The following is an 18,722-nucleotide window of genomic DNA, read 5'->3' on the forward strand; positions in this document are numbered from 1 at the left end:
TGAGAGGCATTTTCTTTATGTCCTCCCGAGTACCCCTACCCAACGAACCCCCCAAAAAAGATGTCCTGTCTGCAGCAAGCGCGAATAAAGGCGTGACACCTGCTATTATTTTCCCTCCTGTCCTGACAATCCTGGTCTTTGCTTTGGTGAATGTTTTGAACTCTACCATTCACTAGTTGAGTGTTAGCGTAGGGTACAGCATTGCACAGACTAGGCACACTTTCACAGGGTCTCCCAAGATGCCATCACATTTTGAGAGACCCCAACCTGGAACCAGTTACAGTTATAAAAGTTACAGTTACAAAAAAAGTGTAAAAAAAAAAAAAACACAAAAAAATATATAGAATAAAAAAAAATAGTTGTCGTTTTATTGTTCTCTCTCTCTCTCTCTCTCTCTCTATTCTCTCTCTATTGTTCTGCTCTTTTTTACTGTATTCTATTCTGCAATGTTTTATTGTTATTATGTTTTATCATGTTTGCTTTTCAGGTATGCAATTTTTTTATACTTTACCGTTTACTGTGTTTTATTGTTAACCATTTTTTTGTCTTCAGGTACGCCAGTCACGACTTTGAGTGGTTATACCAGAATGATGCCTGCAGGTTTAGGTATCATCTTGGTATAATTATTTTCAGCCAGCGGTTGGCTTTTATGTAAAAGCAATCCTAGCAGCTAATTAGCCTCTAGACTGCTTTTACAAGCAGTGGGAAGGAATCCCCCCACCGTCTTCCGTGTTTTTCTCTGGCTCTCCTGTCTCAACAGGGAACCTGAGAATGCAGCCGGTGATTCAGCCAGCTGACCATAGAGCTGATCAGAGACCAGAGTGGCTCCAAACTATGCTACGAGCATAGTTCGGTACTGTGATTTATTGTTAACCATTTTTTTGTCTTCAGGTACGCCAGTCACAACTTTGAGTGGTTATACCAGAATGATGCCTGCAGGTTTAGGTATCATCTTGGTATAATTCTTTTCAGCCAGCGGTTGGCTTTCATGTAAAAGCAATCCTAGCGGCTAATTAGCCTCTAGACTGCTTTTACAAGCAGTGGGAAGGAATCCCCCCACCGTCTTCCGTGTTTTTCTCTGGCTCTCCTGTCTCAACAGGGAACCTGAGAATGCAGCCGGTGATTCAGCCAGCTGACCATAGAGCTGATCAGAGACCAGAGTGGCTCCAAACTATGCTACGAGCATAGTTCGGTACTGTGATTTATTGTTAACCATTTTTTTGTCTTCAGGTACGCCAGTCACGACTTTGAGTGGTTATACCAGAATGATGCCTGCAGATTTAGGTATCATCTTGGTATAATTCTTTTCAGCCAGCGGTTGGCTTTCATGTAAAAGCAATCCTAGCGGCTAATTAGCCTCTAGACTGCTTTTACAAGCAGTGGAAGGGAATCCCCCCACCGTCTTCCGTGTTTTTCTCTGGCTCTCCTGTCTCAACAGGGAACCTGAGAATGCAGCCGGTGATTCAGCCAGCTGACCATAGAGCTGATCAGAGACCAGAGTGGCTCCAAACTATGCTACGAGCATAGTTCGTTACTGTGATTTATTGTTAACCATTTTTTTGTCTTCAGGTATGCCAGTCACGACTTTGAGTGGTTATACCAGAATGATGCCTGCAGATTTAGGTATCATCTTGGTATAATTCTTTTCAGCCAGCGGTTGGCTTTCATGTAAAAGCAATCCTAGCGGCTAATTAGCCTCTAGACTGCTTTTACAAGCAGCGGGAGGGAATCCCCCCACCGTCTTCCGTGTTTTTCTCTGGCTCTCCTGTCTCAACAGGGAACCTGAGAATGCAGCCGGTGATTCAGCCAGCTGACCATAGAGCTGATCAGAGACCAGAGTGGCTCCAAACTATGCTACGAGCATAGTTCGTTACTGTGATTTATTGTTAACCATTTTTTTGTCTTCAGGTATGCCAGTCACGACTTTGAGTGGTTATACCAGAATGATGCCTGCAGATTTAGGTATCATCTTGGTATAATTCTTTTCAGCTGAGCTGATCAGAGACCAGAGTGGCTCCAAACTATGCTACGAGCATTTCATGACTTAGATTTCGCCGGATGTAAACAGCGCCATTGGGAAATTGGGAAAGCATTTTATCACACCAATGTTGGTGTGGTCAGATGCTTTGAGGGCAGTGGAGAGATCTAGGGTCTAATAGATGCCAATTTTTTTAAAAAAAGAGTACCTGTCATTACCTATTGCTATCATAGGGGATATTTACATTCCCTGAAATAACAATAAAAATGATTAAAAAAAAATGAAAGGAACAGTTTAAAAATAAGATAAAAAAGCAAAAAAAAAAAAAAAAAATCACCCCTGTCCCCCCCTGCTCTCGCGCTAAGGCGAAACGCAAGCGTCGGTCTGGCGTCAAATATAAACAGCAATTGCACCATGCATGTGAGGTATCACCGCAAAGGTCAGATCGAGGGCAGTAATTTTAGCAGTAGACCTCCTCTGTAAATCTAAAGTGGTAACATGTAAAGGCTTTTAAAGGCTTTTAAAAATGTATTTAGTTTGTCGCCACTGCACGTTTGTGCGCAATTTTAAAGCATGTCATGTTTGGTATCCATGTACTCGGCCTAAGATCATCTTTTTTATCTCATCAAACATTTGGGCAATATAGTGTGTTTTGGTGCATTAAAATTTAAAAAAGTGTGTTTTTTCCCCAAAAAATGCGTTTGAAAAATCGCTGCGCAAATATTGTAAAAAAAAAAAAAGAAACACCCACCATTTTAATCTGTACTGCATTTGCTTTAAAAAAAATATATAATGTTTGGGGGTTCAAAGTAATTTTCTTGCAAAAAAAATAATTTTTTCATGTAAACAAAAAGTGTCAGAAAGGGCTTTGTTTTCAAGTGGTTAGAAGAGTGGGTTATGTGTGGCATAAGCTTCTAAAAAAATAGCCCCAAGCTATTTGCTGAGAGGCATGTCGAGTCTATGGAATATTTTATATTGTGACACAAGTTGTGGGAAAAAGACAATTTTTTTTTTTTTTGCACAAAGTTGACACTAAAAGATATATTGCTCAAACATGCCATGGGAATATGTGAAATTACACCCCAAAATACATTCTGTTGCTTCTCCTGAGTACGGGGATACCACATGTGTGAGACTTTTTGGGAGCCTAGCTGCGTACGGGACCCCGAAAACCAAGCACCGCCTTCAGGCTTTCTAAGGGCGTAAATTTTTGATTTCACTCTTCACTGCCTATCACAGTTTCGGAGGCCATGGAATGCCCAGGTGGCACAACCCCCCCCCCCCACAAATGACCCTATTTTGGAAAGTAGACACCCCAAGCTATTTGCTGAGAGGTATAGTGAGTATTTTGCAGACCTCACTTTTTATCACAAAGTTTTAATAATTGAAAAAAGAAAAAAATATTGTCTTTCTTCATTTTCAAAAACAAATAAGAGCTGCAAAATACTCACCATGCCTCTCAGCAAATAGCTTGGGGTGTCTACTTTCCAAAATGGGGTCATTTGGGGGGGGATTGTGCCACCTGGGCATTCCATGGCCTCCGAAACTGTGATAAGCAGTGAAGAGTAAAATCAAAAATTTACGCCCTTAGAAATCCTGAAGGCGGTGATAGGTTTTCGGGGCCCCGTACGCGGCTAGGCTCCCAAAAAGTCCCACACATGTGGTATCCCCATACTCAGGAGAAGCAGCTAAATGTATTTTGGGGTGCAATTCCACATATGCCCATGGCCTGTGTGAGCAATATATCATTTAGTGACAACTTTGTGCAAGAAAAAAAAAATTGTCACTTTCCCGCAACTTGTGTCAAAATATAAAATATTCCATGGACTCAACATGCCTCTCAGAAAATAGCTTGGGGTCTCTACTTTCCAAAATGGGGTCATTTGGGGGGGGGTTGTGCCATCTGGGCATTTTATGGCCTTCAAAACTGTGATAGGTAATGAGGAGTGAAATCAAAAATTTACGCCCTTAGAAATCCTGAAGGCAGTGATTGGTTTTCGGGGCCCCGTACGCGGCTAGGCTCCCAAAAAGTCCCACACATGTGGTATCCCTGTACTCAGGAGAAGCAGCTGAATGTATTTTGGGGTGCAATTCCTCATATGCCCATGGCCTGTGTGAGCAATATATCATTTAGTGACAACTTTTTGTAAATTTTTTTTTTAATTTGTCATTATTCAATCACTTGGGACAAAAAAATTAATATTCAATGGGCTCAACATGCCTCTCAGCAATTTCCTTGGGGTGTCTACTTTCCAAAATTGGGTCATTTGGGGGGGGGGGTTTGTACTGCCCTGCCATTTTAGCACCTCAAGAAATGACATAGGCAGTCATAAACTAAAAGCTGTGTAAATTCCAGAAAATGTACCCTAGTTTGTAGGCGCTATAACTTTTGCGCAAACCAATAAATATACGCTTATTGACATTTTTTTTACCAAAGACATATGGCCGAATACATTTTGGCCTAAATGTATGACTAAAATTGAGTTTAAATTTAATTTTGAGTTTAATTTAAAAATTGAGTTTAATTTAAAAATTGGATTTTTTTTATAACAAAAAGTAGAAAATATCATTTTTTTTCAAAATTTTCAGTCTTTTTCTGTTTATAGTGCAAAAAATAAAAACCGCAGAGGTGATCAAATACCATCAAAAGAAAGTTCTATTTGTGAGAAGAAAATTTTGTTTGGGTACAGCATTGCATGACCGCGCAATTAGCAGTTAAAGCGACGCAGTGCCAAATTGTAAAAAGTGCTCTGGTCAGGAAGGGGGTAAATCTTTCCGGGGCTGAAGTGGTTAAAGTGATTATAAAGGCAGAAGGTTTTTTTATCTTAATGCATTTAATACATTAAGATAAAAAGCCTTCTGTGTGCAGCTCCTCTCCAGCCCCCCTAATACTAACCTGATGTCCCTCTAGATCTAGCGATGTTGCAGGAGTGTCTCGTCTGCCCAGGACTCCTGAGGGGCCAAGAGCGCCAAAAGAGAGACCCGAGAAGAGGAGGATCTGGGCTGCTCTGTGGAAAACCACTGCGTAGAATAGGCAAGTACAGGCATACCCCGCTTTACGTACCCTCACTTTATGTACACTCGTGAGTACAGACACATTGGCATCTATGGAAATCTTGGTCAGCTTGACATGGCGCTGCTCCTGAAATTTAACATTTAACATTGGCATCTATTGGAAATCTTGGTCAGCTTGACATGGCACTGCTATAGGGATGAGCTTTCTGTTCGAGTCGAACATGAGTTTGACTCGAACATCGGCTGTTCGATCGTTCGACGACGATCGAACATTATGGGGTGTTCGCGCCAAATTCGAGCGGCGCATCACTCCCCATAATGTACTGCATCATCGCAGTGCATTGGCCAAGCATGCACAATGACCCACATGCTTTGGCCAATCACAGCGCTGTCAGCAAAGAGAGCCATAATTGGCCAAAGGCAGGGTGCCTTTGGCCAATTCTGGCTCAGGGGGTTAAGTCCACACCCCACACTATATAAGGCCGCCTGCACTTCGGCCTGTGTAGTGTGTTGCTGGCGTTAGATTGAGCAGGCAGTCCATTCCTGGTGTACTGTTTCTAATCTACTTCAGGCAGGCAGGTGATTCAGTTAGCTGCAGTGTATTTAATAATTTAATACATATATACAGCCAGACCGGTGTATATTTATATAGATATATATCTATATCTATATATATAGATATATAGATATATCTATATATCTATATATATAGATATAGATATATATCTATATCTATATATAGATATAGATATATATCTATATCTATATATATATATATATATATCCACTGTATCCAGTTTAGCTAGATCTCACTGAAGTCTGCTCCTGGTGTACTGTTTCTAATCTACTTCAGACAGGCAGGTGATTCAGTTAGCTGCAGTGTATTTAATATATATATATATATACACAGTGGGGACGGAAAGTATTCAGACCCCCTTACATTTTTCACTCTTTGTTATATTGCAGCCATTTGCTAAAATCATTTAAGTTCATTTTTTTTCCTCATTAATGTAGACACAGCACCCTATATTGACAGAAAAACACAGAATTGTTGACATTTTTGCAGATTTTGCTGTGACACTCATATATTTAACTCAGGTGCTGTCCATTTCTTCTGATCATCCTTGAGATGGTTTTACACCTTCATTTGAGTCCAGCTGTGTTTGATTATACTGATTGGACTTGATTAGGAAAGCCACACACCTGTTTATATAAGACCTTACAGCTCACAGTGCATGTCAGAGCAAATGATAATCATGTGGTCAAAGGAACTGCCTGAAGAGCTCAGAGACAGAATTGTGGCAAGGCACAGATCTGGCTAAGGTTACAAAAAAATGTCTGCTGCACTTAAGGTTCCTAAGAGCACAGTGGCCTCCATAATCCTTAAATGGAAGACGTTTGGGACAACCAGAACCCTTCCTAAAGCTGGTCGTCCGGCCAAACTGAGCTATTGGGGAGAAGAGCCTTGGTGAGAGAGGTAAAGAAGAATCCAAATATCACTGTGGCTGAGCTCCAGAGATGCAGTCGGGAGATGGGAGAAAGTTGTAGAAAGTCAACCATCACTGCAGCCCTCCACCAGTCGGGGCCTTACAGCAGAGTGGCCCGACGAAAGCCTCTCCTCAGTGCAAGACACATGAAAGCCCGCATGGAGTTTGCTAAAAAAACACCTGAAGGACTCCAAGATGATGAGAAATAAGATTCTCTGGTCTGATGAGACCAAGATAGAACTTTTTGGTCTTAATTCTAAGCAGTATGTGTGGAGAAAACCAGGCACTGCTCATCACCTGTCTAATACAGTCCCAACAGTGAAGCATTGTGGTGGCAGCATCATGCTGTGGGGGTATTTTTCAGCTGCAGGGACAGGATGACTGATTGCAATCAAGGGAAAGATGAATGCAGCCAAGTACAGGGATATTCTGGACAAAAACCTTCTCCCGAGTGCTCAGGACCTCAGACTGGGCCGAAGGTTTACCTTTCAACAAGACAATGACTCTAAGCACACAGCTAAAATAACAAAGGAGTGGCATCACAACAACTCTGTGACTGTTCTTGAATGGCCCAGCCAGAGCCCTGACTTAAACCCAATTGAGCATCTCAGGAGAGACCTAAAAATGGCTGTCCACCAACGTTTACCATCCAACCTGACAGAACTGGAGAGGATCTGCAAGGAGAAATGGCAGAGGATCCCCAAATCCAGGTGTGAAAAACTTGTTGCATCTTTCCCAAAAAGACCCATGGCTGTATTAGATCAAAAGGGTGCTTCTACTAAATACTGAGCAAAGAGTCTGAATACTTAGGACCATGTGATATCTCAGTTTTCTTTTTTAATAAATCTGTAAAAATGTCAACAATTCTGTGTTTTTCTGTCAATATGGGGTGCTGTGTGTACATTAATGAGGAAAAAAATGAACTTAAATGATTTTAGCAAATGGCTGCAATATAACAAAGAGTGAAAAATTTAAGGGGGTCTGAATACTCTCTGTCCCCACTGTATATATATATATATATATATATATATATATATATATATATATATATATATATATATCCCGGCTTTGTATATACAGTATCTCACAAAAGTGAGTACACCCCTCACATTTTTGTAAATATTTTATTCTATCTTTTCATGTGACAACACTGAAGAAATGACACTTTGCTACAATGTAAAGTAGTGAGTGTACAGCATGTATAACAGTGTAAATTTGCTGTCCCCTCAAAAAAACTCAACACACAGCCATTAATGTCTAAACCGCTGGCAACAAAAGAGAGTACACCCCTAAGTGAAAATGTCCCAATTGGGCCCAAAGTGTCAATATTTTGTGTGGCCACCATTATTTTCCAGCACTGCCTTAATCCTCCTGGGCATGGAGTTCACCAGAGCTTCACAGGTTGCCACTGGAGTCCTCTTCCACTCCTCCATGATGACATCACGGAGCTGGTGGATGTTAGAGACCTTGCGCTCCTCCACCTTCCATTTGAGGATGCCCCACAGATGGTCAATAAGGTTTAGGTCTGGAGACATGCTTGGCCAGTCCATCACCTTTACCCTCAGCTTCTTTAGCAAGGCAGTGGTGGTCTTGGAGGTGTGTTTGGGGTCGTTATCATGTTGGAATACTACCCTGCCGCCCAGTCTCTGAAGGGAGGGGATCATGCTCTGCTTCAGTATGTCACAGTACATGTTGGAATTCATGGTTCCCTCAATGAACTGTAGCTCCCCAGTGCCGGCAGCACTCATGCAGCCCCAGACCATGACACTCCCACCACCATGCTTGACTGTAGGCAAGACACACTTGTCTTTGTACTCCTCACCTGGTTGCTGCCACACACACTTGTCACCATCTGAACCAAATAGGTTTATCTTGGTCTCATCAGACCACAGGACATGGTTCTAGTAATCCATGTCCTTAGCCTGCTTGTCTTCAGCAAAATGTTTGCGGACTTTCTTGTGCATCATCTTTAGAAGAGGCTTCCTTCTGGGACGACAGCCATGCAGACCAATTTGATGCGGTGTGCGGTGTATGGTCTGAGCACTGACAGGCTGACCCCCCACCCCTTCAACCTCTGCAGCAATGCTGGCAGCACTCATACGTCTATTTCCCAAAGACAACCTCTGGATATGATGCTGAGCACATGCACGCAACTTCTTTGGTTGACCATGGCAAGGCCTGTTCTGAGTGGAACCTGCCCTGTTAAACCGCTGTATGGCCTTGGCCACCGTGCTGCAGCTCAGTTTCAGGGTCTTGGCAATCTTCTTATAGCCTAGGTCATCTCTAAGTAGAGCAACAATTCTTTTTTTTCAGATCCTAAGAGAGTTCTTTGCCATGAGATGCCATGTTTAACTTCCAGTGACCAGTATGAGAGAGTAAGAGCGATAACACCAAATTTAACACACTTGCTCCCCATTCATACCTGAGATTTTGTAACACTAACGAGTCACGTGACACTGGGGAGGGAAAATGGCTAATTGGGCCCAATTTGGACAATTTCCTTTAGGGGTGCACTCACTTTTGTTGCCAGCGGTTTAGACATTAATGGCTGTGTGTTGAGTTATTTTGAGGGGACAGCAAATTTACACTGTTATACAAGCTGTACACTCACTACTTTACATTGTAGCAAAGTGTCATTTCTTCGTGTTGTCACATGAAAAGATAGAATAAAATATTTACAAGAATGTGAGGGGTGTACTCACTTTTGTGAGATACGATACTGTGTGTATATATATATTATATATACACTGTATCCTGTGTAGCTAGATCTGACTGCAGGCCATTCCTGGTGTACTTATTCAAATGCACTTTCAGGCAAGCAGGCCAGGCAGGTTATTCAGTGATCTGCAGTGCATAATATATATATATATATATATATATATATATATAGTATATAGTATATATATAAAATATATATACTGTCTCCTACATATATATCCACTGCATTCTAGTCTAGCCAAGCCTATATCTGACTGCAGGGCATTGCTAGTGTACGTTTTCAAATACACTTTCAGGCAGGCAAGTGATTCAGTGATCTGCAGTGCAAAAAATATATATACAGTCTCCTACATATATATATCCACTGCATTCTAGTCTAGCCAAGCCTATATCTGACTGCAGATAAAACGTATGTCAAGGGCGCTCAGAATGTCAGGACCCGGCAGTTAGTGTCTTTGTTGGATGGATGAAGTGGTCTTCAAACACTTAGGGCTGCACTCAAAGAGGGGCTAATAGAGGCGCTTTTTTTCTTATTTGTTTTCTATTAGAGATTGCTTCCCTCTTTGAGTGCAGCCCTAAGTGTTTGAAGACCACTTCATCCATCCAACAAAGACACTAACTGCCGGGACCTGACATTACATTACAGCCGCAAACAGTTTTGAAAGACTTTAGAAATGGCTTTTGTGCAGGGACTGTTCTAAACACAAGAAACATGCACCGATTTACAGGCATATTATAGACACCCCCCAGGTACGATATTTAAAGGAATATTTCACTTTTATTTTTTCACTTTAAGCATCATTAAAATCACTGTTCCCGAAAAAATGTCCGTTTTTAAAACTTTCTTTTGCATTGATACATGTCCCCTGGGGCAGGACCTGGGTCCCAAAACCCTTTTTAGGACAATAACTTGGACATTAGCCTTTAAAATTCACACTTTTGATTTCTCACGTTCGAGTCCCATAGACTTTAACGGTGTTCGAATGTTCGTGCAAACTTTCAGTCTGTTTGCATGTTCTGGATGCGAACCAAACCAGGGGGTGTTCGGCTCATGCCTACTCAAGAGGGTTGAGGATGCCAAAAGAGATTGCCTACGGCCACATGACCCTGAAAGCTCCCAATCTTGTCTGACATCGGAGGCTAAGCAGGGTCGGGCCTCGATGGGAGACCGCTTGGGCATACCAGGTGCCGTAGGCTTCGTTTTTTTTTAATTTCTCAAGAGGGTTGAGAGGGCCAAAGGATATTGCCTATGGCCACATCAACTTGAAAGAGTCTGATCTCAAAGGCTAAGCAGGGTTTGGCCTGGTTAGTACCTGGATGGGAGACTTACTGGGAATACCAGGTGCTGTAGGCTTCATTTTATTTTTTTTGGAGTTGACCTATTTTTTTTCTTGTTTTCCAAGGTGACCATCTTGGCATTTCTCAAAAGGGTTGAGGGTGCCACAGGAGATTGCCTACGGCCATATCAACTGTACAAATAATAGGCTGCGCTGCTAATAAATGAACGTGATCACGATGAGTACAACCAACTAGGTGTTGATTAAACATAAGTAAAATAATTGTGATAATTAAACGTGAGCAAAATAGTAAAAAATATTCAATACCTGAAAGATATAAATCACATGCATGAAGGTGAATAAGAGTACAGTGATCACAACAATTGAGTCCGTATAATCAAAAAATAAAGGTCCCTATGGGTGCAGAAACTTGATGGATAGAGGGAGAAAGACACTCTTTCTTAAAGTGATGGATAAAATGCAGGAAAAAACTGTCACTCTAAGAAGCGTGGTGTTGTATGGAATTCCTCCACCTCAAGTAAATGAGCCCCTTACCAGATCCAAAGATCTCCTGTCAAGGAGATCAAACACGCAAGTGGCTGTGTCCCCCAGCCACTGGGTCTCTGTCAGGATATGTGTCACAAGCAACCTCTCCGGGAAATCAGCCTAATGATGATGTTACCGAAAATGTGCAGTGTATGTTCGCCTCTAAAATCACAAATGCGCCGGCCGGCTTCAGTTGCTGCCCGTTCCTTCCGGGTACAGCGTGGTGTGGTGGTGACGTCAGCACGCCGCTCCTCCCTACGCCGTTTCGACAAATCTGTCGTCTTCCTGGGGTACGGGCGGCGTGCTGACACACCACCTATATGAGAACTCAAAGACAAGGGAACGCCCCCCTCTGAGATCAGGGCGTCCGAGGCCATCGCCGCCATCTTTAAATAGGGCAATCGGGACCTGTGTATTATTACTGAGAGTGTAATCACAGTCAGGGCAGAGGAGAAAAGACCAAATAAGCCTATACACTCTATTGTTGCCCATAGCGTATAAGCCACAATGATACCCTGAATACCAAAGGAACTCTAAGATTCAGACCGGATTATACCACATCTGAAAGTAATGAATCATGTAAAGCATAAAAAATGAAAAATTAATAAAAAAAGTTTTAAGAAGAAAATATCAGATCATCAGCATATAAGGGTGCCCTAGTGGCCTAATGCTGTCATTGACTAAGCTAGAAATTAGTAATTTAACCCTTAAAAGCCTTGATAACCTAATGGTATTAATGTAGCCTCCGGACAGAAAAAACTAGTGATTTAACCCTTAAGGTTCAAAAACTACTAGCATAGAGTGACCCATTTGATCATAGTGAAAAACACCATAGGCAAGGAGGTCACACCATCCCTGTCAATATTAACTATATGCTGCTGTCTATCCGTGTGGGAATGCAACATGAGATTCAAGAAGAAATTGATATTAGGATACCGTATGGAACCCAAATATAGATATAAAAAATAATATTTTATACAAATGAATCTCAATTATACTTAAAAATTCATTATCGAAGGATAAAAAATTGTCAAAAAAGAGGGAATTCCCTTTAAAGGTAAAAAGCGTCACTTACTCAAATCTAGATAGCATACAAAGGGGTATTAGTTATCCTATGCTATCCAAAACCAGTGCTGATGAATTGATAAGGTGGTCATAATTTTTACAAATAATGCCTCATTGCGAAAGCCCAAAAACAAATTATTGGACCTTTTTGACTATTGAATGGACCAAACTTCTTGATGAAGTATAGCCCAAGTATCTTACTCCCTCGTGACCAAGAATGTTTTATTTCCTATAAGGATATCAGGAATATCCAATCTATGTGTCAACTTATGTTTCATCAACACCTAGTTGGTTGTACTCATCGTGATCACGTTCATTTATTAGCAGCGCAGCCTATTATTTGTACAGTTAGTAAGGTGGGGGTTGTCTCGCATTTAAGGTTGCAGCAGCATTTTGTGGTTAAAATTTTGTTCCTTTTTTTTACTTTGTTTTTTCACTGAACATGTATGTGGAATATTTTCACTTAAAGGGATAGCGCAGTATTTTTCTTTATGGTTATACAGTTGTTTATTGAGACACACACTTACAGCAGCAATCCCTGAACGCATTATTCAAGAGCGCTCACTTATTCACATTGGTATATTATGACATTAATGTCACTTATTATCACTTGCATTGTGTATCACGTCTAAACCTGATACACTGCTTTTTGCACTTAATTTCTTTTCCAATTTATTTGGTCAAAGAATTGTCCATATATCAACCTTCCAAAAAAATAATATACTCTTAATATTAGTACTTTTGATTTTCTTGGTGGAGGAGATTAGCTTATATAAACATGGATATCTTTGATTATAGGGCATCGAAGACAGTTAATACAGATGGGGTCTTCGAAACCTATAAGGATGGGGATAGGGATCTGGGAGGCCTCTTCATGAGACTAGAAATCTTATGGTCTCGGAAATCCATACACAGTGGGATATAGCGTTCTTAGAAACCTATATCCGTTTAAAAATGGTCCCTAGGAGCTTGAGGTGGGAGGTCTGCCCACAGAAAGGAGAGACAGAACTTGTGGAATGGTTCCGGTATTTTAACAGTGCTGGCATTGATTTCCTCCAGTTCTTGGTAACTCGCAAAAAGGATAAGCTCACGAGATTGGATTTGGAAATCAAGACCCTCAAAGACAATCTCCTTCCCTATAAAGACGGTGAAGAATACAAAGAAAGGACCAGTTCCCTGATAAAAACCCTTGATAAAGAGGAGAGGGAACAAAAAATCAAAAAACGCAAAAAATATAATAGGGATTATGATGACTATCAAGCTAGCCTGGTTTTTGAGTGGCAGAAAAAAATGGTGGCTGAACAAACGGCCCATTCTGACCCCCGTATGGAGGCCATTACCCAGGGAGAGGCACGCCCAGATGCAACTCCCATAACGTCACAACAATTGCCTAAAATGTATCAAACCCAACAGACTTCAAAAAAACAATTAAATAATATCAGGAGTGATAAAAAAGGGAGGAGGGTCTCCTACCAATCCCCACAAAGGAGGATGGGTATGTCTAGAGGAGGACATCCCAAGAAACCCATAGGGGATAATACCCCTCTACCACCAAGAAGGAACGGCCATTATGAATATGGCTCTCCACATTATAGGGGCTCCTTCCGTGATCAGGGAAGAGAACATCAGTACCCTAGAAAGGAAACCGATAGAATGCCATATTATGATTACGGCCCTATCAGGCATTATGATTATGAATATTGTCATAGGGACCGTACATACTCTGAAAGGGATAATGATTAAGGCTATGACTATAGAATCGATACCCAGAATCGTTTTTTTCCCTTGAGTGATAGGGAAGGCCCTACTGAACAGAGATCTGACAATTCACAGTCGTGATTACGAACTCGTGAGACCAGGTCCCTCCGGTGAACATTCTAACAACTTGAAAGGGGCAAACCATTCACAACAAAATTGGGGTTTTCCCAGGCCAAATCAAGGGGTCAAAAGGCCGGTGGAAAACAAAGAGGAACCAGAGGGGGGAGGAGAGCACAGTCAAAAAAAATCAAAGAAGTAAATAGTGATGGAATCTTCAATCTAAGTTCTCAAACCCTTACTGTCGCTGAGACTTCTTTGTTAAGTAAGGGTTTGAAATTCGCACCTCCTAAGAAGTTAAATAAATTTCAAACTTACATGGACATACATAGATTTGTTCGCAGGATAAATATCAAACGGCACTTTGCGATCAATCAAACAATCCATACTACAATTGAACAGCAACAAATCCAACATTCAGGGTTATCTAACGCTTCAACGTTCAACCCCCCTGGAACTCTGGCTCCTTCATTGAGGGTATTTAGGGACGTTCTCATACGGGACTTGGAACTTATAAGAAATCCGAACCCACGTATGGATAAGACCCTTGAGGAAGGGTTGGATTCGCTTTGTAATAGAAAAAACATAGTGATCCGCCCAGCAGATAAAGGCGGGGGTATTGTCATTTTAGACAGAGATGCATACCTTTTGGAAATACAGAATATCCTAGGGGATCAGGATACTTATGTCCGATTACCAGGCAACCCTACTCGGGATTATAAGAAGGCATTAATACCTTTAGTCGATAAAGGTTTCAGATTGGGCATTTTAAATGAGAAGGAAAAACTTTTTCTCATTCCGAAAGCCCCGCGAATTCCCATTTTGTATTGCCTACCCAAGATTCATAAAAGCTTGACTTGCCCCCCGGGACGTCTCATTGTCAGTGGGATTGATTCCATCACATCCCGGGTGGGCAAGTATATAGATCACTTCCTTCAACCATTGGTGCATAAGATGCCCTCATATGTGAAAGATACTCGACACATAATCAATTTACAATCTGAACAGAGGTCCAATGATCAGACATTATTGGTGACTGCGGATGTCACATCCCTATACACCATCATCCCTCACCATTTGGGAGTGGCAGCGGTGGAATACTATCTGAAGAAACTTTCCACCCTACATGAACAACAACAGGCATACATTGTGGAATTACTTGAATACGCAGCTGGCCATAATTATTTTTGGTTTAGTCATCAGTTTTATCGCCAACAACGTGGCGTGGCCATGGGGGCAAAGTATGCCCCCAGTTTGGCCAACCTATTTATGGCCAAGTGGGAGGAGGACGTCATCTATACAGACCGGAGTTCTCACCTCAAGTTTTGGGCCAGGTATATAGATGATGTCCTCCTCCTATGGGATTAGTCCATCTCCCAGCTTGAGAACTTCTTCTCTGTAATTAATGACAACAACAGGGGGATAAGGTTTGTCCATGAAAACAGCTATGAGAGGATCAACTTTCTTGATCTTACTATCTCTAAGGAAGGTGATATGTTTACAACAACTTCTTTTTTTAAGAAAACGGATCGGAACTCTTTCATTCCCATTGGGAGTTGCCACCATGATCAGTGGCTTAAATCCATTCCGAAGAGCCAGTTCACTAGAATGAGGCGCAATTGCACTGACATCAGAGACTACAGGACACAGGCTGATATCATATCCAAACGATTGGAAGAAAAAGGATACGATAAGGAACTCCTAGTCAAAACCAAGCAACAAGTGGAAACCATTGATAGAGCCTCCCTGCTGAATGAGGCCCCCAGAGACAACTTAGGGGGACCATCATTACCGTTCATCACGGGCTTTTCCACTCAACATTATCAGATCACAAGGATCTTGCGAAAACACTGGCACCTCTTAGAAAATGATAGGGTCATCAAGACAATTTTGCCCATCAAACCACAAATTGTCTTTAGGGGGGTCCCTTCGTTACGGGACAAAATTGCCCCTAATGTAGTTGACCCGCCCACTCAAAAGATATCCTTTTTCCAGAATCTATCTGGCTAACATCAATGTCGAAGGTGCCAGATATGTTCACTTAATAAGAGTAAACAGAGGAAAACAGAGTCTTTCGTATCCTTCAGCACTTCTAGGGTCCATAAAATTGAGCCTTTTGTCACATGTAGCACTAAAGGGGTGGTGTATTTATTGCAATGCCCTTGTGGGTTGCAGTATATAGGCCGCACCAAACGCCCCATGCAGGTCCGCTTAGGAGAGCATATCACTAATATTAAGAACGGATATCAATACCATTCGGTATCAAAACATTATGCGTTACATCACAATAGGAACCCTGCCAACACTTTATTTTTGGGGATAGACAGGTATAGTGCTCACTGGAGGGGTGGATCCTTGGTCAGAGAATTATCCAGATTGGAAATGACTTGGATCCATCGCGTCCAGTGTTACACCCCCCATGGTTTGAATATTGATACCGATGTGAACGCTTTCATTGATAATGGTTAAATATGTTATTTTGTGGCCTTGGTCTGAGATCATGGTGTCCGGAGGTGGGTGAATAAAGTATGGATAAACCCCCTTAACCCCCCTCTTCCATGCAATTTTTGAGTTTTTTTTTTTTGAGTTAATTCTAGTCTGTGACACAGTTGACACATAGATTGGATATTCCTGATATCCTTATAGGAAAAAAACATTCTTGGTCACGAGGGAGTAAGATACTTGGGCTATACTTCATCAAGAAGTTTGGTCCATTCAATAGTCAAAAAGGTCCAATAATTCGTTTTTGGGCTTTCGCAATGAGGCATTATTTGTAAAAATTATGACCACCTTATCAATTCATCAGCACTGGTTTTGGATAGCATAGGATAACTAATACCCCTTTGTATGCTATCTAGATTTGAGTAAGTGACGCTTTTTACCTTTAAAGGGAATTCCCTCTTTTTTGACAATTTTTTATCCTTCGATAATGAATTTTTAAGTATAATTGAGATTCATTTGTATAAAATATTATTTTTTATATCTATTCGTATTTGGGTTCCATACGGTATCCTAATATCAATTTCTTCTTGAATCTCATGTTGCATTCCCACACGGATAGACAGCAGCATATAGTTAATATTGACAGGGATGGTGTGACCTCCTTGCCTATGGTGTTTTTCACTATGATCAAATGGGTCACTCTATGCTAGTAGTTTTTGAACCTTAAGGGTTAAATCACTAGTTTTTTCTGGCCGGAGGCTACATTAATACCATTAGGTCATCAAGGCTTTTAAGGGTTAAATTACTAATTTCTAGCTTAGTCAATGACAGCATTAGGCCACTAGGGCACCCTTATATGCTGATGATCTGATATTTTCTTCTTAAAACTTTTTTTATTAATTTTTCATTTTTTATGCTTTACATGATTCATTACTTTCAGATGTGGTATAATCCGGTCTGAATCTTAGAGTTCCTTTGGTATTCAGGGTATCATTGTGGCTTATACGCTATGGGCAACAATAGAGTGTATAGGCTTATTTGGTCTTTTCTCCTCTGCCCTGACTGTGATTACACTCTCAGTAATAATACACAGGTCCCGATTGCCCTATTTAAAGATGGCGGCAATGGCCTCGGACGCCCTGATCTCAGAGGGGGGCGTTCCCTTGTCTTTGAGTTCTCATATAGGTGGTGTGTCAGCACGCCGCCCGTACCCCAGGAAGACGACAGATTTGTCGAAACGGTGTAGGGAGGAGCGGCGTGCTGACGTCACCACCACACCACGCTGTACCCGGAAGGAACGGGCAGCAACTGAAGCCGGCCGGCGCATTTGTGATTTTAGAGGCGAACATACACTGCACATTTTCGGTAACATCATCATTAGGCTGATTTCCTGGAGAGGTGGCTTGTGACACATATCCTGACAGAGACCCAGTGGCTCCGGGACACAGCCACTTGCGTGTTTGATCTCCTTGACAGGAGATCTTTGGATCTGGTAAGGGGCTCATTTACTTGAGGTGGAGGAATTCCATACAACACCACGCTTCTTAGAGTGACAGTTTTTTCCTGCATGTTATCCATCACTTGAAGAAAGGGTGTCTTTCTCCCTCTATCCATCAAGTTTCTGCACCCATAGGGACCTTTATTTTTTGATTATACGGACTCAATTGTTGTGATCACTGTACTCTTATTCACCTTCATGCATGTGATTTATATCTTTCAGGTATTGAATATTTTTTACTATTTTGCTCACGTTTAATTATCACAATTATTTTACTTATGTTTAATCAACACCTAGTTGGTTGTACTCATCGTGATCACGTTTATTTATTAGCAGCGCAGCCTATTATTTGTACAGTTAGTAAGGTGGGGGTTGTCTCGCATTTAAGGTTGCAGCAGCATTTTGTGGTTAAAATTTTGTTCCTTTTTTTTGCTTTGTTTTTTCTCTGAACATGTATGTGGAATATTTTCACTTAAAGGGATAGCGCAGTATTTTTCTTTATGGTACTACGGCCATATCACCCTGACAGCGCTCGATCTCATAAGGTTAAGCAGGGTCGGGCCTGGTTAGTACCTAGATGGGAGACCGCCTAGTAATACCAGGTGCCGTAGGCTTCATATTTTTTTGGAGTTGACCTATTTTTTTTTTCTTGTTTCCCAAGGTGACAAGCTCAGTGATTTTCAAGAGGGTTGAGGGTGCCAAAGGAGATTGCCTATGGCAACATCACCTTGAAATCGCCCGATCTCGTCTGATCTCGGAGGCTAATCAGGGTCAGGCCTACTTAGTTCCTGGATGGGAGACCACCTGGGAATACCAGGTGCTGTAGGCTTCTTTTTTTTTTCTTTGAGTTGACCTATTTTTTTTCTTTTTTCCCAAGGTGA

General features: G+C 41.5%; 1 pseudogene; it reads left to right on the forward strand.

Annotated features, from left to right (window-relative positions):
* Positions 1–18,551: 18,551 nt before the first annotated feature.
* On the forward strand, positions 18,552–18,670 carry LOC141135975 (5S ribosomal RNA; annotated as a pseudogene).
* The last annotated feature ends 52 nt before the right edge of the window (positions 18,671–18,722 follow it).

The sequence above is a fragment of the Aquarana catesbeiana genome, linkage group LG03, assembly GCF_042186555.1.
Source record: "Aquarana catesbeiana isolate 2022-GZ linkage group LG03, ASM4218655v1, whole genome shotgun sequence".
In the NCBI taxonomy this organism is placed as follows: Eukaryota; Metazoa; Chordata; class Amphibia; order Anura; family Ranidae; genus Aquarana; species Aquarana catesbeiana.